The following is a 25,771-nucleotide window of genomic DNA, read 5'->3' on the forward strand; positions in this document are numbered from 1 at the left end:
AACATGTGACTTTGGTGCTTTTAAAAGCATTCAGTTTTATGTATTCACAAAAATATGTTTTGGAACTGAAAGTTATGTTTAAAATGGAAGCAGAACATAAAAGTTTAGAACATTTGCAGCCCCACAAAGTGATAGAAAAGAAAAACCCATTGTCTGAGGAGAAATTCAAGCCAGCTGCAGAAATTGGCTTAAGTAATGAGGAGCCAAATGTTAATCACCAAGACAATGGGGAAAATGTCTCCAGGGCATGCCAGAGGTCTTCACAGCAGCTCCTTCCATCACAGGCTCAGAGGCCTAGGAGGGAAAATGGTTTCATTGGCTGGTCCCAAGATCTTGCTGCTTTGTGCAGTCTTGGGACATGGTGCCCTACATGCCAGCTGCTTCAACTCCAGCTGTGGCTGAAAGAAGCAAAGGCACAGTTTGGGCCGTTGCTTCACAGGGTGCAGCCTTGATTTCCAAGTTCTCCAAGCCTTGTCAGCATACAGGTGGTGTCAGGCCTGCAGGTGCACAGAAGTCAAGAACTGAGGTTGGAGAACCTCTACTTAGATTTCAGGAGATGTATGGAAACACCTGGATGTCCAGGCAGAAGTCTGCTGCATGGGTGGAGCCTTCATGGAGAACCTCTGCTGGGGCAGTGCAGAAGGGAAATATGGGGTTGGAGCCCCCACACAGAGTCTCCAATGGGGCACTGCCTAGTGGAGCTATGAAAAGAGGGCCACCATCCTTCAGACCCTAGAAAGGTTGATCCACACAGATTTCACCATGTGTCTGTAAAAGCCATTCAACACCAGCCTGTGAAAGCATTCCATTAGGGCATTCCATTAGGGCAGCATGTGAGACATGGAGTTGAAGGAGATTATTTTATACTTTAAGGTTTAATGACTGCCCTATTGGATTTCGAACTTGCATGGGGCCACTAACTCCTTTGTTTAGGCCAATTTATCCTATTTGAAATGGGTATATTTACCCAATGACTATATCCCCATTGTATCTGGGAAGTAACTAACTTGCTTTTGCTTTTACAGGCTTGTAGGTGAAAGGGACTTGTCTTGCTTCAAATGAAACTTTGGACTTGAACTTTTGGGTTAATGCTGGAATGAGTTAAGACTTTGGGAGACTGTTGGAAGGGCATAATTGTGTTTTGAAATGTGAATACATGAGATTTGGGAGGGGCCAGGGATGGAATGATATGACTGCCTCTGTGTCCCCACCCAAATCTTATCTTGAATTGTAACAATCCCCATATGTCAAGGGTGGGACCAGGTGGAGATAATTGAATCATGGGAGCAGTTTCCCCTACACTGTTTTTGTGATAGTGAGTGAATTCTCTCAAGATCTGATGGTTTTATAAGGGGTTCCCCCATTTGCTCAGCAATCATTCTCTATCCTGCCACCCTGTGAAGAGGTGCCCTCCACCATGATTATAAGTTTCCTGAGGCCTCTGCAGCCATGTGGAACTTCGAGTCAAATAAACCTCTTTTCTTTATAAATTACCCAGTCTCTTTTATTTCTTCATAGTAGCATGAAAATGAATGAATACTGACCAAAATGCAGTAAAAATAGAAATTAATGCTAAGAAAATCACTTGAAATAATACAATTAAATGGACATTAAACAACTTGCTCCTGAATGACTTCTGAGTAAATAATAAAATTAAGTCAGAAATCAAGAAATTATTTGTAACTAATGAGAAAAAAGGATACCACATACCAGAATCTCTGAGATACATCCAAAACGGTGATAAGAGGCGAGTTTAAAGTGCTAAACACCCACACAAAATAGTTAGAAAGATTTGAAATTAACCACCCAACATCATATCTAGAGGAACTAGAGAAATAAGAGGAAATGAAATCCAAAGCTAGCAGGAGACAAGAAATAACCAAAATCAGAACTGAAATGAAGGCAGTTGAGACACAAAAACCCTACAAAACACAAACCTTCTTTGAAATAATTAATAAAACAAATAGACTGCTAGCTAGACTAGTAAGTTTAAAAATACACAAGATCCAAAAAAAAAAACCACATTCAGAAATGACAAAGGGGACATTACCACTGACCGCACAGAAATACAAACCCCTTAAAGAAACACCTCTATGCAAACAAACTAGAAACCTAGAAAATGTTAATAAATTTCTGAAAATATATACCATCCCAATATTTAACCAGGAAGAGATTGAATACCTGAATAGACCAATAACAAATTCTGAAATGGAATCAGTCATAAAAAAAAAAAAAAGCCTGTGTAACAGAACAAGCTCAGGACCAGACAGGTTCACCAGCAAATTCTACCAGATGTTTAAAGAAGAGCTGGTACTATTCTAAAAAAAGAGGAGAAAACATTCCTCCCTAACTCATTCCATTAGGGCAGCATCATTCTGACACAAAAACTTAGCAGAGACACAACAAAAAAATAAATCTTCAGGCTAATATCATTTATGAACAGAGATGCAAAATTCCTCAACAAAACACTAACAAACCAAATCCAGCAGTACATCAAAAAGCCAATCCACCATGATCAAGTAGGCTTCATCCCTAGGATGCAAGTTTTGTTCAAAATATACACATCAGTAAGTGTAATTCATCACATAAACAGAACTAAAGACAAAAAACAACATGATTATCTCAATAAATACAGAAAAGGCATTAAATCCCTTTTAATAACATCCCTTCATTTAATAACTCTCTACAAACTAGGCATTGTAGGAACATACTTCAAAACAATAAAAGCCATCTATGAAAAACTCACAGCCAACATCATACTGAATGGGCAAAAGCTGGAAGAATTCCCCTTGAAAACTGGAAGAAGAAAAGGATATCCTCTCTCACCACTCCTATTCAGCATAGTGCCAAAAGTCCTAGCCAGAGAAAACTGGTAAGAGAAAGAAATAAAAGACATTCAAATAGAAAGAGAGGAAACCAAACTATCCTTGTTTGTTGATGATGTGATTCTATACCTCAAAACCCTCAAAGTATGTGCTCAAATGCTCTTTGATCCGATACACAATTTCAACAAAGCTTCCGGATATATAATCAATGTACAAAAATCAGTAGCATTCCTATACACCAACAACATCCAAGCTGAGAGCCAAATTGAGACTTCAGTTCCATTCACAATAGCAACAAAAAGAATAAAATACCTAGGAATACAGTTAACCAAAGTGGTGAAATACTTCTTCAATGAGAATTACAAAGCACTGCTCAAATAAATCAGAGATGATACAAACAAATAGAAAAATATTCCATGCTCATGGACAGGAAGAATCAATATTGCAAAAATGGTCATACTGCCCAAAGCAATTTACATCCCTAATAATATTCCTATCAAATTATCAATGACATTCTTCACAGAATTAGAAAAAAAAATTTAAATTCATATGGAACCAAAAAGGATCTCCAATAGCCAAGGCAATTGTAAGCAAAAGAACAAAGCTGGAGGCATCACATTTCCCGATTTCAGACTATACTACAAGGTTACATTAACCAAAACAGCATGGTAGTGATACAAAAACAGACATAGAGACCAATGGAACAGAAAAGAGAGACTACGAATAATTCCCCACACCTATAATCATCGGATCTTTGAGAATATCCACAAAAACAAGCAATGGGGAAAGTATCCCTTTTCAATAAGTGGTGCTGGGTTAACTGTTTTGCCCTATGAAGAAGTTTGATACCGGACCCCTTCCTTACATCATCTACAAAAATTAACTCAAGATGGATTAAACACATAGGTGTAAAATCAAAACTATAAAAACCCTGAATGATAACCTAGGAAATACTATTCTAGACATAGAACCCAGCAAAGACTTCAAGACAAAGCCACCAATAGCAATTGCAACAAAAACAAGAATTGACAAATAGGACCTAATTAAACCAAAGAGTTTCTGCATAGCAAAACAAAACAAAACAAAACAAAACAAAAAACTATCAACAGAGTAAAGACACAACCTAAAGAATGGGAGAAAATATTTGTAAACTATACAACCAACAAAAGTCTAATATCCAGAATCTGTAAGTAGCCCAAACAAATTTACAAGCATAAAAACAACAAACCCACTAAAGAGTGGGCAAAGGACATGAACAAACAGTTTTCAAAAGAAGACATATATGTGGACAACAAGAACATGAAAAGAAAGCTCAATATCACTAATGATTACAGAAATGCAAATCGAACCACAATGAGATACTATCTCACACTAGTCAGAATGGCTCTTCTTAAAAAGTTAAAAAAATAACATGCTGAAGAGGTTGTGGAGAAAAGGGAACACTTACGCATTGCTGGTGGGAATGTAAACTAGTTAAACTATTGTGAAGGGCCATTTGGTGATTTTTCAAAGAACCTAAAATAGATCTACTATTTGACTCAGCAATCCCATTATTCGGTATATACCCAAAGAAATATAAACCATTCTACCATAAAGAGACACACATGCATATGTTCATCACAGCACTATTCACAATAGCAAAGACATGGAATCAACCTAAATACCCATCAATGGTAGACTGGATAAAGAAAATGTGATACCTATATACCATGGAATACTATGCAGCCATAAAAAATGAGATCATATCCTTTGCAGCAACATGGATAGAGTGGGAGGCCATTATCCTAAATAAACTAACACAGGAACAGAAAACCAAATACTGCATTTTCCCATGTATAAGTGGAGGCTAAACATTGATTATATGGACACAAAGAAGGGAACAACACACACTGGGGCCTATTTGAGGGTAGAGGTTGGGAGAAGGGTGAAGATCTAAAACTACTTATTGGGTGCTATGCTTATTACCTGGGTGATGAAATAATTTGTAAACCAAAGTCCCGTGACATGCAATTTACCTATACAGCAAGCCCCCACATGTACCCCTGAACCTAAAATAAGTTTTTAAAAAAGGAATAGAATGTGTATTTGTGTGCATGCATGCATGGGTACATATTTGTTAGTGAAGCAGATGGGGATGGGCAATAAGGAGGAATACAATAGCCATTGGGTATGTTTATGTAAAAAGAATTAGAACGTTGGTAGAGGAAGGATATGGGAAGATTTCTTTATCAGTCTTGTCCTAGGTTGTTATCACTCTCACCACTGAAAGACAAGGTCCTGATCTGACATAGAAAAATGAAAAGCAGAAATCAAGTTGGAGAGACTGAACCTATACCAATGTCAGAGATTTCAGTGGAAAAGAAAATGGTGGAAAGACCTACAAGTATTATAAACTGGAAAAGAAAGCTATTTATTCCTGTTGCCAAGTGGTTATGAGAGAAGTATATGAGTCAAGCAGGAAGTAGTAGTTAAGGACTATGACAGTGAATAATATTACAATTGACTTTTACTGAATTATAAAATAGCATCTTCCAGTTAGTGTTTTAGGGACTACTTATACACTTACCAGGCATACTGCTATAGATTAGTGCATTCACTTATCCATACCTGAAGTCTATCAGTTAATATTTCCTAAAAATTCACTTTTAGACATCTGAGGCTACATTGCCTCTAGAAATGCAAGGAAGACTGAGCCAAATATGGGGAAAAATAAAGAATACAGAATTAATCAAATATATTCTCTATTGCCCCCATTCCCTGATTACATGCAAAGTTGTCCGTAATTTTTAAACCTATTAAAGGATATTTGGAGGATGCAGTCTTAAACAACTTTGGCTCATCCATTCAATTATTTGCAAGGAAAGCCTACTGAAAATATGTCTTTGATGTAACTTTCACTTTTACTGAAATATTATGATTTGTACTTAAGAACAATAACTTTTTATAAAAAATGTCACGTGGAAGCAAGAATGTGGACATACAACACATGGATTGGGGGAAAATATTTGCAAGCCATATATCTGATAAGGGGTTACTACGCAAAATTTATAGGGAACTCAAACAACTCAATAGCAAGATAACAGCTCAATTAAAAAATGGGCAAGAAGCCTGGTGTGGTGGCTCATGCCTGTAATCCAGAACTTTGGGAGGCTGAGGTGAGAGGATTGCCTGAACTCAGCAGTTCGAGAGCAGCCTGACCAACATGACGAAATCCCATCTCTACTAAAAATACAAAAAATTAGCGTGGTGTGGTGGTGCACGCCTGTAGTCCCAGCTATTCGGGGGCTGAGGCATGAGAATCACTTGAGCCCCCGGAGGCGGAGGTTGCAGTGAGCCAAGATCGTCAATCCAGCCTGGGAGAGAGAGCAAGACTGTCTCCGAAAAAAAAGAAAAAAGAAAAAAAATAGGCAGGAAAGCTGAATAGACATTTCTCAAAAGAAGACAAATGGCCAAAAGACATATTTAAAAAATGCTCAATTCACTAATCATTACAGAAATGCAAATTAAAACAATAATGATGTATCACTTCACATCTGTCAGGATGGCTATTATCAAAAAGACGAAAGATAAGTGTTGGTGGGGATGTGGTGTAAAGGGAATCTTTGTACATTGCTGGCAGAAATGTAAATTAGTACAGCTGTTATGAAAAACTGTATGGAGTTTCTAAAAAAATAGAATTACCATATGATCTAGCAACCTCATGTCTGGGTATTACTCAAAGATTTGAGATGAGATTGTCAAAGAGCCATCTATACTCCTCTGTTCATTGAAGCACCATTCACAATAGCCAATTCATGGAATCAACCTAAGTGTTCATCAACAGGTGAATGGATGAAGAAAATATATATATATAAAAATTATATATTTAATATATATTTATAATATATTTAATGTATAATATATTATATATAATATTACATATTTTATATACATAAATAAAAATATATAACATATATTTTATATATAATATATAAAATATAATATTATATATATATAATCGAATACTACCCAGCCTTTAGAAAGAGGGAACTCCTGTCATCTGCAGCAACATGGATGGGACTGGAGAACATTACGTTAAGTAGAATAAGCTAGGCACAGAAAGACAAGTGCTACATGTTTTTGCTTGTATGTGAAATCTAAAACAACTGAACTCATAGAAGCCAAGAGTAGAATGGTGGTTACAGAGGGTAGAGGGGTGTGGGAATGAAAAGATGATCAAAGAGTACAAAATCTCAGTGAAATAGAATTTTTTCTTTTAGATTTACTGCACAATATGGTGAATGTAGTTAACAACAGTGTATTGTACATTTCCAAATTGCTAAGAGAGTAAATTTCAAATGTTCTCAACCAAAAAGTAAGTATTTGAGATGATGGATATGATAATTAGCTTGATTTAATTATTCCATCTTGTATTAATAAATCATAGCATCATTTTGTAATCTATAAATGTATAGAATTATAAATTGTCAATACAGAATAATTTTTTTAAAAATCATGTGACTACCCAAGAATAATTTTCAAAATCAAGAAAAATATTGGAGGCTACAAACTTCATTATAAATGAATTTTTATTGCCTTGGTGGCAAGGCAGAGAGGACAATAAGAAAAATATTACACTAAATAATATATCTTTGGGAGGCCAAGGCGAGTGGATCACAAGGTCAAGAGATCAAGATCATCCTGGCCAACGTGGTAACTTCATCTCTACTAAAAATACAAAAGTTAGCTGAGTGTGGTGAGTTCCAGCCACTCGGCAGGCAGAGCAGGAGAATCGCTTGAATTCGGGAGGCGGAGGCTGCAGTGAACCAAAATCGCTCTACTGCACTCCAGCCTGGTGACAAAGTGAGACTCCATCTTTCTCTCTCTCTCTCTCGCTCTCTCTCTCTTTCTATATTTATAGACACACACACACGTGCATATACATAGATACACACATGATGCCTAAACTCACACAACAGAGATGTAATGTTTACTCTGGTCTCTTGTTTTTGTGCCAAGCAATTTCTTAGCTGTGCTAGAAATTCTCAACTAGAGAGGGAAGAAGGATGGGCACAGAAAAGGGCATATCCCCAAAATATTATTATTACCTAGTTTATTTTGCAAGTGGCACATTAAACTCCTCATTCAAAGCCACCCCCACTGAGGAATATGTCACATCCTCCATGGGTACTGGGCCCAACGATAGACCTTGAACTCCTATTTCAAGTGTAGGTTCTAACCTTATACGCAAAAGGCTGAGTTTAATGTTCGAGGAAGTAAAACATGGTATCCAGGAGTCGGTGACTGAAATAGATTTGGATATGGTGAGGCAAAAACAATTTTGCCAAGATTTCTGTGTTCACATAGGCAGCACACATAGAAAACTGGAATGATACAGCGAAGATGAGCATGGCCCCTGCACAACGATGACTCACAAATTCATGAAGCATTCCTTTAAATTAAACAAGCAAACAATTTTGCCAAGATTTATAGCAGGGTGATTGAGAAAATGATGGTAACATTGACACAGATTAGATGTTGAGACAAGGAGGTATTTTGTTTCACTTTGTTTTTAAGGGTGTGGCAACCTGACAGGCCACAGGGACATAGTTCTCTGTTTTTGTTTATTTGTTTGTTTGTTTTTGTTTGTTCCTTGGTTTTAACACATAGTGAATTTGGGACTGAAAATAAGAAAGCAGATGCAAACATGCTAAATGCATGCACATAGCAGGTGTTTAAGCAGACATTGGGTGGATGAATACAAAAGAAGGTAACAGAAGAGAGAATCTACCATATTAATGGGAATGGCATTATCATGGCATATCCTTCTCAAATTATTGATTTTATCTTCCACTTAAAATCAGGAGGTACTGTGAAAATTAGAACAGAAATCTCAGGATTCTTCTTTGGAATAGAGTTCCCAAAACTTCATTTTAGTATCATGCTTTTCAGTTCATATGACTTGGATTATTTATATACAACACTGAAGGACAATTTGTATGCAAATATTGTTGGCACAAGTCCATGATTAAATTGCAAAAGCTTGGAATGATATGGAACTTATCACTGATTACTTTCACAAGCGGCTCTCAGAAACAGAATCTCAATAAATCACTACCATTCTTCTACATTTTATACATCTGAACAACTAGCACCTTATCAGCATGCTAAGAGTTAGATATAGCAATCATGTTCTTCATGAGCATGATACAAATCTACCAAGAAGCCGCTACAAATTCATCCCTCACTCTTGTTATCATGTTTACAATTACTTTCCCTTTGCTGGTTTTACGTGCTTCGTATCTCTGCTCAAATATTACTCCTCACCCTATCTCCCACAACTCCATTCTCATCATTCACCATTCTCATACTCTACTTGTTTACATGACACTTACCACTATCTAAACTTATGTATTTACTTGTTTATTGCCATTATCCCCTACAATGAAAATTTTATAAGAAAGATGAGCCTGACACTTAGTAGTTATTCCATAGGTATTTGCTCAATGACAAATGAAATGGATGAAATACAAAGCATTTTTGGAGAGGCTATAAACCTCTCATATACAGAACAGTAACAGCATAACAGTAATAATATCACGTTATATCTCAAAATACCGAATTTTTCTATATTAAATGCTTAATAAGCTTCATGATATTTATATTGAGAGCTCAATCTGGACAACTATAAAGAGCAATTAGCAAGTATTCTAAATTATGCCAACTCTTTAGAGTTCTGCAACAATGACTAATTGTTGATATTTTGAGATAATTTTATGTATTGATTAAAGGTGTCTTTATAAACAAAAGTATTTACTGAATGTGGCTTCCTGATGTAAAATGTGTATTTAGTTTCTCTTATTAGTAATCAAAAATTGTCCATAATCAAAGCACATTTGTTTTATTTAAAAAGTTTAAGTATATGATGATTTATGACTTTACTGAGTTTTATTTCTGCTTTAAATGTTATATAATAATTGATTTAGATTTATCATCCAAATAACCATCTTATACAATCATCAAATAGAAAATAAGAATATAAAAATAATCCTTACTATTTTCAGTATATTCACACCAGGTATGAAACTATAGAGAACACAAACTATTCTGCAAACATATTATATTACAAGATTGTACCATAACATAATGGCACCAACTTTAATATATAATTTTAGCTTTCAGTTGAGCTATGTTTCATTATATTAAGTAAAAATGAAAGCTTTTGCCTAGTAATTCATGATGAGGAAAAATGGATGGCAAATGCAATTAATTTTAATATGTAAGTTTTATGCTTCAAAGTAGTATTTGCTAAACAAATACTCCCTGTCATTATTTTGGTTTCGATCAATATAAGACTGCAGGGGCCAGGCATGGTGGTTCACACATGTAATCTCAGCACTTTGGAAGGCCAAGGCGGGTAGATCATCTGAGGTCAGGAGTTTGAGACCAGCCTTACCAACATGGTGAAACCCCATCTCTACTAAAAATACAAAAAATGAGCTGGGTGTAGTGGTGGGTGCCTGTAATTCCAGCTGCTTGGGAGGCTGAGGCAGGAGACTCACTTGAACTTAGGAGGTGGAGGTTGCAGAGAGCCGAGATTGCGCCATTGCACTCCAGCCTGGGTGACAGAGCAAGACTCTGTCTCAGGAAAAAAAAAGAAGAAGAAGACTGCAGGGCATATTACCCACTATTAGAGTGGAACATCAAGTCTAGGTTTAGATTTACTTTTTAACCATCAACTTATTATCAAATGTTAATTTTTAAAAATATGTAAAAATCTGAAGCACTCCATTAGTAGCTTTCAGGGAATCTATTATTAAAATTCAGCCTGCAGCAAAGGACATTAGTAAAAGGAAAGAGTTTCTAAACAAAATATTTAACACTCAAAGTAGTAAACATATGGACAAGAATGTAGGAATTTCATCAGTCAGTTTTTATTAGATGTATCCAGACAAAAAGTAACTTTTAAACTTTTCTAAAATCTGAAATCACTTTAACATTTCCAGAGGTCTTTTAAAGATCTTTTGAGAAGGACAGGCTACAGCTTGGTGGAGCTATTCATTTACTGTGACAAATTATTTTCCTGTGATGAGGAATGGTTGTACTAGAAGATATAAATTAATCGATAAGTACATGAGTTGTCAAAAAATGGTTTCATCAAAAATGCTGAAAGCCAGGAGATTTTTTTTTTGAGACGGAGTCTCGCTCTGTCGCCCAGGCTGGAGTGCAGTGGCTGGATCTCAGTTCACCGCAAGCTCTGCCTCCCGGGTTCACGGCATTCTCCTGCTTCAGCCTCCCGAGTAGCTGGGACTACAGGCACCCGCCACCATGCCCGGCTAATTTTTTGTATTTTTTAGTGGAGACGGGGTTTCACCGTGTTAGCCAGGATGGTCTCGTACTCCTGACCTCATGATCCGCCCATCTCGGCCTCCCAAAGTGCTGGGATTACAGGCTTGAGCCACCGCGCCCGGCCAAGCCAGGAGATCTTTGAACCACAGTCCAGGTTTAGAAGACCTAGTGGAGGGATGCTCTTGGATCCATTCTATCTATGGAACTCTCTTTTGCTTCTTCCCAGGTCTCCTTTGTTTCTGTGCTAGTGAAACAAAAATCCTGGATGTAGAACTCCTCCATGTATTATCTATACTGGAAATTTCAGAAGGTGATGGACTCTAGGCAAATGTGCTTTAAAATAAAGCTTAACTTGATCCAAGCAAGATGTATAGCTATATGTTTCTTAAATGTTTTATACCATTTGGTCACCTATGTGAACGAAATCTTTGTTTAAACACAACTCAAATAGCAATTTTGGTTTTGTTTGTTTTCTTTGATAGTATGTATTATAATTTTCATTAAAATATTTCAGAATAAACATTTTATATATGTGTTTTCTATGTCTATGTCTGTGTAAGATGTGTAAGTAAACTTTAATCTACACCTTATGGACAATTAGTTACCAAGGAATAACTTAACCAAGACTCAACACTCTAAAGGAGATTACTTAGAGACTGCAAATGTTTGCACATCTACATTGGATTGTTATTAATTTCCATTAGGAATCTTGGAAATGAATTTCTATTGCCAAAATTAAGCGTGTTCAGGATATATAGTTGGTTAGAAAAATTGTAGTGGATTCATTGTTATTACATGAACAAAGCATAATAACTTGGCCCAATAGCTTAATATAATAAGGGCAGGGCTTTTGGTCTTCTCTGTGGTAGTGGGTGAAGTGGTTGACACTGTAAATAACTTGAGGGTAAAAAAACATCTGTAGCAATTTATCAGAATAATTTTATATCTTTGAGTTCTAAATACACTAACAAAACAAACACACCAACAAAAACAACTAGGAACTTGTATTTTGTATTTTTAAAATGTTCTAGTAATTCACTATTAATTTTTAGTATATTTTTTAAAAATATTAGTCTTCAAAAGTTTAAGAAAAAAATAATACATTGAGACACACTAGCCTAGTTCCTTGTTAGCTTTATATTCTTCCATCTACCCTAAATAGAAATTGTTGGGTTTGCTATCATAATGCCACTGAGTTTTCCAAAAGAGTAATCTTTTAATGCATGGAGCTGTCACGGGACCTGAAGCCTGAGGAAATTTCATGAATGTTTGCTTTTTACCATTTCCTGCCCTTTTGCTTTTCCTTTCCTTGTTTTTTCCCGCTTAATACAAATATTGTTATGTTTGACAAAATTTGACCTGTCAAATGTAATGCAATGATCTTCAAAATTAAATTACATTTCAATGTAATACCCTACCTGGTATCCAGGTTGTGGGTGGGTGTACAAACTCCAATATTTACCAAAATAACTTTCCAGTTGCTAAAATGCCAAATAGGCTTTTGCCATTTCTTTCCCAAGTTCAATCAGCCCTTTTGCCACTGCTCCTATTTTGAAACCCATGTGATTTGTATTTCCTGTTGTTTTTTTCAAAGGCTCAGAGTATAGACTCATTACAAGAAGGTGAATACACAATCTTTGTGAAAGAGCAGAATTATATATGAAGTTATAAAAGATACTCAAAGAACTTTCTCCAGGGGATTATAACTAAATCTTCACTCCCAGCTGCCTCACTTGTCAATTAGTTACAGTGTGACCAAAATGGCAGCAGGCAAATGTGGACAATCCAATACTGACCATAAGCACATAAGACGAAACCACTCACCCTTGTCCTTCATCAGGGTAGAAATCTGCTTCAGTAGTACTTTGAAATACAAAGGATAATAATATGGCAATAACAACTGGCAGCTTTCCCAGATTTTACTGCTCTCTACTTTTGTATTAACTTCAAGAAAGATGAATTTCTTAATAAGGAATTAGGGCTTTGAGTTGCTGTCTAGAGCAAACTGGCAATTTGACTGATATCCTACATGTAAACCTTAATGATTACCACTTAGATATTTAAAGTTCTGCAATTGCTCCCACTAGGTTTATTACGAGAGAAATAATCACCTCTACAGATGTCTTTTGACATATAATAAATTGAAAAGCATGAAATCCTTTCTATAAAGTATTTATTTTGGAATATCTACTTTCCAAAAACATGACTATTTTTGAATCAGTGTATTCCCACAAAAAAAAGCATGTGTGGTGGGGGGGCCATGGGGGAGAGGTGTGGCGAGCGTGTGTTGCTGCTCTGGAGGTTAAGGTGATTGAAATATTGTTCTATTGTTCTCTACCAGCATCAATTTAGTTTTGCTTTATGAAACATTTGAAATGAAAAGCAGTGTAAATCTATTAAGACTTAAAAGTGATTCATACTATGTGATTGTGGAACTGGGTTTATCTGTCTGACATTATTAGTAAAATAGCTGCCTTATGTCACATAAACATCTGGACTATGACAACACTACCCTGTTAGCAAATTAAAATATCTCTTTAAAAAACCCTCACAAGTCACCTTTTATATAGTCTTCCTAAAAATAGGTAAAGGCATAATTATGTAAATTCCAAAAGAGAATTGTTTCAATCAACATCATAAGGTGCACAGTAATTTGGCTCAAGGATGATTATAAGGTTTTTTTTTTTTTTTTTTTTTTTTTTTTTTTTTTTTTTTTTTGAGACGGAGTCTCGCTCTGTCGCCCAGGCTGGAGTGCAGTGGCCGGATCTCAGCTCACTGCAAGCTCCGCCTCCCGGGTTTACGCCATTCTCTCGCCTCAGCCTCCCGATTATAAGGTTTTAAAATATGTAAAATGGGATACATATCTGCTCATAAAATCAAGTATTTAATTTATTCTTTATTAGCAAACCTATTAATTTCTTACATTAAGAAGACTTTCCCCTACAAATAATATAGAATTTCTGATTCAATCTAGATTCATGGAGAGCATTTAGTTACTTTTCCAAACAAGAAATCATAAATGAAGAAGATGAGAGAAACCCAATTCTTAATCCTGTAAGTTATTTGAAAGTATACTTTTCATTAATTTTGGCTTTAAAAATTGAACTTAAAATCTTCATAAAGATATTTCATGTTGTTAGTACATTGACTAATTTAAAAATTGTTTGAATAGAAATATGTAAGGTGAGAGAATATGACATTGATAACACACAGATATGTTCAAAGCACCCACAGGAAGACCTGCCCATCAGAAATATGAGGAGTCAGCAAATAAATGATTCAGGATTTCTTCACCATCAAATGCCACTTTGTAAAATGTGACAGACCAGGAAGTTAGGATGATCTAAATTAAACTAAAGCCCACATGTATAATCCCTCACAGTTTCTAAATAACTTTCACGGATAGCATCTCATTTCATCTAAAAAACATTAAAAGGTAAGCAAAGCCAGCAAGTATCTTTGTCTCTTATTTGAGGAAGCCAATGTAAAAATAGGATAATTGACTTGAGGATTATCACACAACTGTTATGGAGAGATGTTAGATTCTTTGGTACTTTCACCCAATTCATCCCCACATCCTATGTATCAGGAAATGGGCATGTTTCCTACACAACTGAGGATTAATGATCCTAGCCCATGACCCACCACTAAATTAATATATTCCGTAGCACTAGGGATGTCAGGATACTAGTCAAAGAAATCAAGTTGGCTGTGGATAAAGAGGATCATTTTAGCTTTGTCTCCTTTTTGTTTAAAGCCGTTAAGCAAGATTTAAGCAATTATAGCTGGATTAAAAATCTCAATCTTCCATCCTTATACCACTACAGACTCTGTGGGAGATTTGAAACACATGTCTATATTTTCAGGGAGTTTTTCCCCCCGAGAATCCTCAATGCACAAAAGAAGCAAAACAAGTTGATCTCAAGAAATGAAGGACATACGAGGGTAATGGATGGATAAAGAACCTAAATTCAAAGGGAAATAATAAAGTACAAATCAATGAGTGAATAAAATAACTACCAGTGGTAAATTTTAACATTGGTGAATCCCCCTCAAAAACTCAAATCTATTAAGAGTCAATTTTAAGAAATTGAGCAGTTTCAGAAAACCAGATGTAAGAATTATGTTAATCTTTTATGTCTTGCTCACTTCTTAAACAAGATGCCTGCCTTTCATTCATGTAGGGTTTCACTGTCAAGTAAAGACTAAGCATTCCAAAATCCAAGATAAAACTTCACATTGACACTTAAACCTTTTTTTGACATTTGGTCAGAGCTGAAAATCCAGCCCACCATGATTTTTTGACAGAATGACAGAAATAAGCAAAGCAGTTTCCTCATTCCCTTTGTTCATGTAAGCAGCAATATAATAACTAAAACATCTTTCCCAAAGTATGTTCCACAAGATGTTAACAGCTATTATGTGGGAAAAAAATGTTCCACGGTCAAATAAATTTGACAATCATTGTGTAAAACCAAACTGAGAAGTTCTCTTTATATCAGGGGCCCTTAGGACCATAATTATACTTCTGGTTATAAAACCCCTATGTTTCATGACTATGTACTAGGAATTATGGCTCCAAGGAAAGGATCTAGTTATCCTTCCTACTACAAGCACAATCGGAGTCCTGGAACTTGACCAGGCCTAACACACTGAAATAGTGAAGAGCTTCTCTGTATGTTCTGGGCTTCATATGCCACCATTGCTTAGGAATACAATCCCCTAAATTTGGAGGAATTTTATGCTTGCTAATAGATCAAGGTTGCTTCTTAGTTCCACTGAGAGTAATTTTTTTTAAAAAAACAAAATCACAATACCAGTATTACACTGAGAAAATGTGATAAAGCCCTAATCATCAAATATCTAAGTCAGAGCTCAAATCTTCCAAATTATGGCAGAATTTTTAAACAGATGATTTGTTTTAATGACCATGCAAGTTCTGTTGGCGGGAATGTAAATTAGTGCAGCCACTATGGAAGAAAATATAAAGATTCTTCAAAAAACTAAAAAACAGAACCACCATATGATCTAGCAATCTCCTCCTGGGCATATATCCAAAAGAAAAGAAATCAATATATCTAAGAAACATCTGCATTCCCATGGTTATTGTGGCACTATTCATAATAGTCACAATATGGAATCAACCTAAGTGTCCATCAAGAGATGAATGAATAATGAAAATGTGGTATATATACAAACTGGAATGCTGCTTGGGACCCTGAGGTGGGAGGATCACTTGAGCCCAGGAGTTCAAGGCTGCAGTGAGCCATGATCATGCCACTGCAATCTAGACTGGGTGACAAAGTGAGACACTGTCTTTTAAATTTGATAGATAGATAGGAGATATACACATATATGTGTACATACACAATGAAATATTATACACAATGAAATATTATTCAGTCATAAGAAGAATAAAATCCTGTCATTTGCAGATGTGGATGAGCCTGGAGGACATTATATTAAGTGAAATAAGACAGGCATGGAAACACAAATGTCATGTTTCATTTATATGTTAATATGATTAGACTTTGTTTCCCGACCCCCAGATTTCATCTTGAATCGTAATGCTTATAATCCCCATGGGTCAAGGGAGAGACCAGGTGCAGGTAATTGAGTCACGAGGGTGGTTTCCTGCATGCTGTTCTGATGATAGTGAGTTCTCACTGTATCTGATGGTTTCATAAGGGGCTCTTCCTCCTTCACTCGGCACTTCTCCATCCCGCTGCCTTGTGAAGAAGGTGCCATGCTTCCCCTTTGCCTTCCACCATGATTGTGTTTCCTGAGGCCTCCCCACCCCTTCTGAACTGCGAGTCAATTAAACCTCTTTCTTTTATAATTTTATAAATTACCCAGTCTTGGGAAGTTCTTTATAGCAATATGAAAATGGACTAATACATATGTGGAAGCTAAAAAATAAAAGGTTGATCCTCATGGAGGGTGGTTATCAGAGGCTGGGAAGAGTAAAGGGAGGGAGAGGATGAAGAGGTGGTTAATGGATACAAAAATACAGTTAGATAGAAGGAAAGTTGGTGTTTGATATAGTTTGGCTCTGTGTACCCACACGAATCTCACCTTGAATTGTAATCCCCATAATCCCCACATGTCAAGGGTAGGACCCAGGTGGAGGTGATTGGACCATGGGGGTGGTTTTTCTTATGCTGTTCTCATGATAGTGAGTGAGGTCTCACAAGATCTGATGGTTCTCACAAGTGTCTGGCATTTCCCCTGCTTGCACTCACTCCATCCTGTCACCCTGTGAAGAAGATGCCTGCTTCTCCTTTGCCTTCTGCCATGATTGTAAGTCTCCTGAGGCCTCCTCAGCAATGCAGAACTATGAGTCAATTAAACTTCTTTCCTTTATAAATTACCCAGTCTCTTGTATTTCTTCATAGCAGTGTGAGAATGAACTAATACAGTGCTTGTTAGCACAATATGGTAACTATAGTTATCAATAATATATTATATATTGCAAATAGCTAGATGTTGTCAACACAAATAGTGATAAATATTTTATGTGATTTATATCCCAAGTACTCTAATTTGATCATTACACATTCTACACATGTATCAAAATACCACATGTACCTCATAAATATGTATAATTATTATGATTCAACACAAAAAACTTATTGTTTTACCTAGAAATGTAGCTAGGGATTTAATTTTCTTGACACTCTATTTCTTTTCTCTTCTTTTATTATTTTTTAAGAGACAAGGTCTTGTGCTCTGACACCTCAGTGGAGTAGAGTGGAGCAATCATAGCTCACCTCAGCCTCAAACTTTTGGGCTCAAGTGATCCCCCTTCCTCAGACTTTCCAGCAGCTAGAACTACAGGCATGCACCACCACAACTGGATAATTTTTTCTTTTGTGTAGAGACAGAGTCTCACTATGTTGGCCAAGTTGGACCGGAACTCCTGGCCTCAAGCGCTCTTCCTACTGCAGCCTCCTAAAGTACTGAGATTACAAATGTGAACCAGTGCACCAGCCCCATGATCCACTATTTCTTAGAGATAAACAATCTTTTTCTTATCTGGAATTCCACAGCAGACTCCTTATGTGCACTGTGAATTTTTTCTAGCATTTATGCATTCAAAGAAGTTTTGCATTAAATAATGCTGAATGTTGGAATCTTTTCTGAAATATGTATATAAATACTACGGGGACCTTTGACAGAAATGAGTCAAAGGACTGGAAAAACAAGGCAATAGTTGAGCCTTTATTGCATCTCAAGCTCTAATTATCTTGAATGTTGTTACTAATAGTTGCTCATAGTTATAACAAGAATCAGAAAAAAGTTCTTTAATAAACAATATAATAGTAAAAATATACTTATGCTTGAGTAATAGTAAAGTTCATGTTGTTTTACAAAATATACAATTATTGTTATCACATTAGTATAAAAGTAATGTCTAAATCTGAGGCTTTCTCATGAGCTGAGAAATGCTACTTTTAAATATGAGGGTATACCTAGATATAGATATTTCATAACAAAAACAAATAAATGAACATAAGAGTCTAGAAATAGGCTGACACAAAATTTCAAATGTTTATATGTATTTCTAAGATGGCCTAATAGGGAAAGGGTAATCTTTTCAACAAATGGGACTGGCATAATTAAATATATGCATGTATAACAAAACTAAAGCCTCAGCTCAAATATTATACCATGGACAAATAACTTGAAATGAATTTTCAGTCTAAATATGGAACTTAATTAACATCATAAAACTTCTAGAAAAACGCATGGAAAAAGATCTTCACAAATCCAGGCAAGCCAAGATTTCTTCGACAAGAAACAATATACACTAAGAATTTAAAAAATTATAAACTAGACTTCACCAATATTAAAATCTTTTGCTCTTTGACAGATAAATTAAGAAAATAAAAAAATAAGGCATAGACTGGGAGAAAATATTCACTATATACATATCTGACAAAGGACTTGCATTCACAATTATAAAGAATATTTACAACTTAATAACAGCTGAAGAACAAGATTTTTAAAATGAACAAAAGACTGCAGTTTCTTCATCAAAGAAGATAAATGAATGGCCATTAAGGACATGAAAATATGCTACACATTCTTGTTAAATTATACCCTTATCATCATGTAATGACTTTCTGTGTCCTTTTGATTGTTGTTGGTTTAAAATCTGTTTTGTCTGAAGTTACACTAGCAATTCTTACTCTTTTCTGTTTTCTGTGTGCTTGGTTGATTTTTCTCTATCCCTTTACTTTGAGCCTATGAGTGTCATTGCATGTGAGATGCATCTCTTGAAGACAGCATATAGTTGGGTCTTGCTTCTTTATCCATCATGCCACTCTATGTCTTTCAAGTAGGGCATTTAGCCTGTTTACATTCAAGGTTACTATTTATATACTAAATATATATGCATGCAACACTGGAGCACCCAGATTCATAAAATACCTATTAGAGACTTACAAAGACTTAGATAACCACACAACAATAGCGGGAGACTTCAACACCCCACTGACAGCATTAGATAGATCATCGAGGCAGAAAAATAACAAAGACATTTGGGACCTGAATTTGATGCTTGGCCAAACAGACCTAACAGACATCCACAGAACACTTCACCCAACAACAACAAAATATACATTCTTCTCATCTGCATATGGCATATACTCTAAAATCAGCCATATAATTGGCCATAAAACAACTCTCAGCAAAGAAAAAAACAAAACCATATCAAGCATGCTCTTGGACCACAGGACAATAAAAATAAAAATCAATACTAAGAAGACCTCTCAAAACTATACAATTACTTGGAAATTAAACAACCTGCTCCTGAATGATTTTTGGGTAAATGGTGACATTAAGTCAGAAATCAATAAATTCTTTGAAACTAATAAAAACAAAGATACAACATACAAGAATCTCTGGGACACAGCTGAAACAGTATTAAGAAGAAAGTTTGTAGCACTGAACACCCACATCAAAAAATTAGAAAGATCTTAAATTAACAGCATAACATCACATCTGGAGGAACTAGCACAACAAGAGCAAGCCAACCCCAAAGCTAGCAGAAAAAAAGAAATAGCCAAAGTCAGAGCTGAACTGAATGACATTGAGACATAAAAAACCATACAGAAGATCAACAAAACCAAAAGTTGGTCTTTGAAAGAATAAGATCAATAAACTGCTAGCTAGACTAATAAAGAAAAAAGGAGAGAAGATCCAAATAAACACAATCAGAAATGACAAAGAAGATATTACCACTGGCCCCAGAGAAAGACAAAATAACCCCTCAGATACTATTATGAACACCTCTATGCGTACAAACTAGAAAATGTAGAAGAAATGGATAAATTCCTGGAAACATAAACGTTCCCAAGATTGAAACAGGAAGAAATATAAACTATGAACAGAATAATGAGTTGTGAAATTGAATCCGTAATAAAAACTTCCCAACCAGAAAAAGCCCTGGACTAGATGGATTCGCAGCCAAATTCTACCAGACATACAGAGAAGAGATGGTGTCAATCCTACTGAAACTATTCCAAAAAAATTGAGGAAGTGGGACTGCTCCCTAACTCATTCCATGAGGTAAGCATCATTCTAATATAAAAACCTGTAGAGATACAACAACAACAAAAAAGAAAACTTCAGGTCAATATCCCTAATGAACATAGATGAAAAATCCTCCCTAAAATATTAGCAACCCAAATACAGCAGCACATAAAAAAGATAATTGACCATGATCAAGTGGGCTTCATTCCTGGGATGTTGGTTTAACATGTACAAATCAATAAATGTGATTCATCACATAAATAGAACTCAAAACAAAAACCACGTAATCATCTCAATAGATTCAGAAATGGCTTTTGATAAAATTTAACATCCTTTCAGGTTAAAAATCCTCAATGAATGAGGCATTGCAGGAACATCTCTCAAAATAATGAGACCCATCTGTAAAAAACCCAGTCAACATCATATTGAATGGGCAAAAGCTGAAAGCATTTACCTTGAGAACCAAAAGACAAGGATGCCAACTCTCACCACTCCTAAAAGTACTGGAAGTCCAAGCCAGACCAATTGGGCAAGAGAAAGAAATAAAAGGCACCCAAATAGGAAGAAAGGAAGTCAAATTATCTATTTTGGCACATTATATGATTATATCTAGAAAACCCCATAATCTCTGCCCAAAAGCTCCTAGATCTGATAAACAACTTCAGCAAAATTTCAGGATATAAAATCAATGTACAAAAATCAGTAGCATTTGTGTACACCAATATTGTTTAAGCTAAGAGCAAAATCAAGAATGCAATCACAGTCACAGCAGCCAGTATAAAATGTCATAACCACTTGGAAAAGTTGGACAGTTTTTTATAAATGTATACATGCATTTTCACATGACTCTACTACCCTACAATTCTACTCCTTGTTATTTACCCAAGAAAAATCAAGAAAACAAATGTGCATCAAAAGACTCTTACTTGAATGTTCTTAGCAACTTTATTCATAATATCACAAAACTGGAAAAACCCAAATATGTATCAATAGAATAGTGGGTAAATAAATGGAGTACTTCTCAGGAACACATGGATGAATTTCAGAAACATTGTACTAAGAAAATGAAGCTATACTCAGGAAGTATTAACTGTATGATATCATTTATATACAAGTAAATGTAATCTATAGTGATAGAAAGCAGATCAGTGGCTTCCTAGGGGTGAGGATGAGGTTTTCCTGTAGTAGAAGGGAACTTTTGGAGGTGATGGAAATATTTTACATCTTAACTAGGTTTGTGGTTACATGTGTATATACACATGTCCAAATCCACTGAAGTGTATGCTTAAAATGAGTGCATTTTATTATTTGTAAATTATAGCTCAATATAGTTAATTTTAAACATTTACTTATAATTTGTTCCTTCATGAATGTTATATAAATGAAGGTACATGGTATATATAATCTTTGATATTGACTTTTTAAACTAAGTGTATGCTGTTGAGATCTATCCAAGTTGTAGAGATGGCAAACAGGTTAGGGGTTTCCAGGTGTCACTTTGGGAGGCCAAGATGAGCGGATCACAAGGTCAGGAGATCGAGACCATCCTGGCTAACACAGTGAAACCCCCGTCTCTACTAAAAATACAAAAAATTAGCTGGGCGTGGTGGCGGGCACCTATAGTCACAGCTACTCGAGAGGCTGAGGCAGGAGAATGACATGAACCTGGGAGGTGGAGCTTGCAGTGAGCCGAGATTGCACCACTGCACTCCAGCCTGGGTGACAGAGCAAGACTCCATCTCAAAAAAAAAAAAAAAAAAAAGAGTGGTGGCAGAGAAGAAAGGGATGGATGTGGCAATTAAAGGGTAGCACAAAGGGGATCTTCAGGACGATGTTATAGCTCTGTACTTGATTATGGTGTTTACATGAATCTATACATATGATAAAATAACATAAAACAATAATGATCTTATACCAGTGTCAAATCGCTGGTTTTGACATTGTACTATAATAGTGTAAGTTGTAACTATTGGGGAAAAATTTAAGTGAGGGATACACATATACGCAAGGCCTCTCAGTACTATCTTTGCAACTTCCTGTGTGTATATAATTATATTAAAACAATTTCAAAGATAGCTTAATATGTTTGATTTGTTATGGAGCAGGGTTATGAGCTGAATTATGTCCCCTTTGAATTTCTATGATGAGGTCCTAATCCCTAGTTTCTCTGAATGTGACTGTGTTTGGAAATACAGCCTCTAAAGAGGTCGTTATGGTTAAATGAGGTCATGAGGTGAGGTAATCCAATCTGATTGATGTCCTTATAGGAAGACACACACACAGAGGGAAAACCACAAGAAGACGCCAGAAAAAGACAGCTATCTACAACAAGCCAAGGAAAGAGGCCTAAGAAGAAACCAACCCTGCAGCCATCTTGATCTCAGACATCTAGACTCCAGAATTGTGAGAAAATAGATTTCTGCTGTTCAAGTCACCCAGTTTGGTACTTTGTTCTGACAGCCCTAGCAAACTAATACATGTGATATCTCTAAAATTAATACTTTGAACCTAAGAAAGTCTGAAAATATTCTAAGGATAAGTATTTTTGTTCCCATGTTGTAGCCAAGGAAGCTAAACCTTAGAGAGTTTACAAAACTTGTTCAAGGTCTTAAAATTAGTAAGCTGTAAAGTTGAGGACAGAACCCTGCTCTGCCCAACTTGCTTTTTCTGCTGCATCATGCTGGCACTGAAGTCTTGTAAATCAGGATTTACTTTAAGGAATTATGAGAGACAACTAAAGGCACTGTAAAATTCTAATAGTCATCTAAACTTAGTACCAAATATTTTCTCAAAGTTAAATACTCTGAAGAAGAAATGTGTAGTGCCTCACTAAAATGTCATTTATAAGATTCAGCATGTTTCATAATATCCAATTATGTGTTTAATGAAATGCAGCTGAGGCCTTGTATCTAGATTCTGGAAGGAAAAAGTAATTTCATTTTCTTGTTTAATAAAAGCAAAATTTTACAGTTTTGAGTATTCATTTTGAATGAATATATTTTTAAAAAACAGACAAAAATTAAAATATTCTTATATTCTCCCTTTTGGGAATAGGAATAAAATTATGATGAGGTTATTTTATTAATAACTTGATAACAGGGTATTAGGTTTTGTTATGACAAAGTTACTATACTAGCCAGTAAGATGTGTTATTATTTGTCATATAACTATTTAACATATTTTAAGTTATATCAATCAAATCATTAAAACATGAAAGATGTGCACTCATTTTACCATGAAATAATGTAAGTTAAGGCACAATATGGATAATGTGCTAAATTACTCTTTATTAAATTAGAAAAATCAAAGAAGAGATATAAAATGATAAATGAAATATCTACACAACAGGAAATCAATTTTCACAACAGTATAGACAATACAAAATAATAACATGACACAGTTCTTTATTGACCTACTATTATTGAAATATAAATGCTATAAGCCATGGTGGTCTTTAACAAAACGAGAAAATGCCTATATACAAATATGTGTGTGTGTCTCTATAACATACAACATTCTTTTGTATGTGTGTTTCATGAAATAATGAAATTAGGGAAAGACCTCTATTGAGTTGATAAGCTTATAGAAAAAATACACAGTTCTTCAATGAAATAAATATATATGTATATAAAAGTTCGATATATGCCATTTGAATAGGACTAGAATTTTACATTTTATATTATTACCTAGTATTATGATTAATTATTCAAATTCCTCATAATTCCTGATTATAAGGGCCTCTAATGAAGTTCATTCATTAAACAATATCTTAATACCCTTTCCAAATTTTAGGGGACATTGTTTATTCTTCTCTAGAATATTCTCTTATAGTGAGTAGCAATGGAGATTATGTGTGCTGTAGACCATGGAAATAGATTTTTAGAAGTCAATACATGTTAAACTTCTTTCCACAGTTATCTGAACTATGAAAATGTAAGTTTCCCACTACGATGGACTATTTATTAGTACAACTATCCAAGCATGAAGGTGAAACACTGTCAAAGCCCGGGGCTTTGCTTGGTATGTCCTTTATTTTAAAGGGTAGAATATGTGTGGCACTGTAACGCAGTTTAATAAAGTCTGTATTCTTAGCGCTTCCATAGTGGTTTCATAAATCACTTGTGGGTTAATTCGTAAAAGCCACTATCCCAAGCTTAGGGTAATAATTCTACTAGCAACTGGTCAGAATGGTAAAAGATCAGAGTAAACAATGCATAAAATAGGTACAGTCTTAGAAAACACATTAAATTCCTTTTTACTACCTAGGCATGGAAACAATTCATAAAGAGATAATACTGAAATAATATTACACATACACAGTTTACTTGAGGAAAAAAAATGCCACGATGTTCTCCAATTGAATGTTGTTGTGTGAATGGTATTTGACTTTTTATTTCTGCATGTTTTAAGTCAGAAGAAAATAAATAACTTCTCCCTTTTTACTACAAGTCTTATTGTCAAAATGTTTTTAGTGTGCTTCAGCTTTGCACTTACCACACTAAATATTTAGACATAAGTATTGAGTAAATGTATAAATATTTCAGATAAATTAGTATTCTAGAAAAGCTCTATGTTCTAATTTTGTACGATAATATTAGTATAGGTTCTGCCCTATTTTATGGTCACAGAAGCCATTAAGCTTAAGAATTATCTCAGGGAGTCTGGCATGATGGCTCACGCCTGTAATCCCAGCACTTTGGGAAGCCAAAGTGGGCAGATCACTTGAGGCCAGGAGTTCGAGACCAGCCTGGCCAACAGTGTGAAACCCTATCTCTACTAAAAATACAAAAATTAGCCAGGTGTGGTGGCGCACACCTGGTGGTGCATGCCTGTAATCCCACCTACTCAGAGGGCTGAGGCAGGAGAATCACTTGAACCTGGGAGGCAGAGGTTCAAATGTAGATTACCAAAATAAAATAATATTTTGCCAAACAAAAACAGTTTAACAAAGAATAAGCTGTCCTGTTCTCATGGTTTTTAGACAAGCAAATGTTGCTAACTTCAAGATTATCGTGCTTTTAAGGTCCATAGAAGTTGCGTGCTCAACCTCTAGGGAAGTTATTGCTTTCATAATCTTTCAT

At 35.5% G+C, this 25,771-nt stretch overlaps 1 protein-coding gene and 1 non-coding gene across 5 annotated transcripts in view; one reads left to right on the forward strand and one right to left on the reverse strand.

Annotated features, from left to right (window-relative positions):
- The window catches only part of MAGI2 (membrane associated guanylate kinase, WW and PDZ domain containing 2), a 1,467,283-nt gene that overhangs the window by 1,040,355 nt on the left and 401,157 nt on the right, over positions 1 to 25,771 (reverse strand). The gene's annotated exons all lie outside the window — the stretch shown is intronic.
- On the forward strand, positions 8,160 to 8,265 carry LOC117073808. Its single transcript, XR_004433374.1, has one exon. It is a non-coding gene; the product is annotated as a U6 spliceosomal RNA (small nuclear RNA).

The sequence above is a fragment of the Trachypithecus francoisi genome, unplaced genomic scaffold, assembly GCF_009764315.1.
Source record: "Trachypithecus francoisi isolate TF-2019V2 unplaced genomic scaffold, Tfra_2.0 Lachesis_group4, whole genome shotgun sequence".
Classification (NCBI taxonomy): Eukaryota; Metazoa; Chordata; class Mammalia; order Primates; family Cercopithecidae; genus Trachypithecus; species Trachypithecus francoisi.